This window comes from Lontra canadensis, unplaced genomic scaffold (genome assembly GCF_010015895.1).
Source record: "Lontra canadensis isolate GAN:19392208 unplaced genomic scaffold, GSC_riverotter_1.0 scaffold17, whole genome shotgun sequence".
NCBI lineage: Eukaryota > Metazoa > Chordata > Mammalia > Carnivora > Mustelidae > Lontra > Lontra canadensis.
Window position 1 is genome coordinate 22,754,415 of NW_022631011.1, and position 1,682 is coordinate 22,756,096.

Here is a 1,682-nt window from a genome sequence, read left to right on the forward strand (position 1 = left end):
AAAATTAGTGGGCATTGGCTCTAGGACCCGGTGGAGGGCAGAGGCAGTAAAGGTCATGAGGAAACTGTTAGTGAATTGCCTGCACCAGAACCGCAGTAGGGAAACTGCCAGAAGACACCGGGGAAAAGGCTACCTGCTTTATGGAGGGACAGAGCAACGGGCAAAAGGTTGCCGGCGGTAACTGGGAAGGGAGACAATGTACCTAACGAGCTGGGGATCTGAGTAAGGAGATTCTCTTTTGGAGAAAGAAATAAGCTCAAGGAGGACCCATTCAGTCTGCAAGCAGCAATTCGAGGGAATCGAGAAGGCCTGTTTATGGGCCTGATTGCCAGATAAAATCAATTTTCACCAAGTCCCTCCATTTGGGAAGAGTCCCAGAAATGCCTTCAGGAAAAGATGAAACCAAAGGTGTAGCTTAAATACCTTCTATTATGCCTCAGAAAACTCAGCAGACAAAAAGAACACTCCAAATCGTAGAGGCATTTCCCTACAGCCGCTTGACTCACTGTCCAAAGGGAAGAGGGGTCTATCTACTGGAGCAGACTGCTGGCTGATTATTCCAGAAAGCCACACCATTGTTAGAGGAGGCAGACTCTATCAGACTAAAAGGGACAGAGGCGTCTGGGTCCCCCAAGCTTCTAGGCAAGAAGCAAGCTGAGGACACTGCTCTGCTGAGAGCCTGGACCATTCTTGCAGGAAAGGAAGCAACATCTGAGAAGGTAGAGCCAAGAGCCCAGACGGGAGAGATCCAAGAGTCAGGAGGAACAATGAACTAGGCAACTACTCCCAGGGAGTAAGACTGGGTCCTAATGGGGAAAATTCCTGCCCTTACAGTAGAGGGGCCTGAAACTTTGAGTCCAGCTGCGTCTCAGAATTGTCAAGAGCTTGCTACTGTGCTGTGCCTGTTTTCCCCTTTCTGAGTGAGGACATCTCTAGGGCTGTCTGGCCTCTCCCGCCATAGTACGTTAGAGGGCAGAACGGTGTAGGGAACTTGTATTTTTAGTTTACAGAAATCTGCACCATTCTACCCTCAAATTATACACAGTGGCATTTTGTATGACGCACCACAGGGGCCTCATCCAGATCTGGCCCTATCTTTAATGCCTACATCTCAGACTTCAAGCCAATGGGATGAGCCTTTGGGCGATAAGTGTCTTTTATGGAGAAGGGATGTGATGGATTATGGCCAGAGGTGGACTTTGGTAGATTATTTGCAAAAATGGACACAAGCATTTCTCGCATCCCTGTATGCACAACCCCCTGCAGCCACACATGGCTGTGGTGCCCACCAAAAGCCCGTTTACCCCATTCTGAACCTGCAAAGGCAGGTTGTAGAAGGGCAACAGTCAAGTCTACGCTTCCAAGAGGCTTTGCGGCTTCTGCTCTTGCCTTCTTGGAACACTGCCACCTTGTGAGGAGGCCAAGACAGCCTCCCAGGGGATGAGAGAGACCATGAAGAGCCCCACCAACCACCATACACATGGGTGAAGATGTTCGAGACCCCCTCATCCCAGCCGACCCACCGGCAGACCCAGGCAAGACCAGCAGAACTGCCCTGCTGAGCCTGACCCAAATTCCTGACCCGCAGAGTCATGGGTGAACAAAAATTGTTGTTCAGCCCATTTGAGTTGATTTGTTCCATGGTAGTAGACAACTGGTATCACAGGGAAAGACTGTCTCAC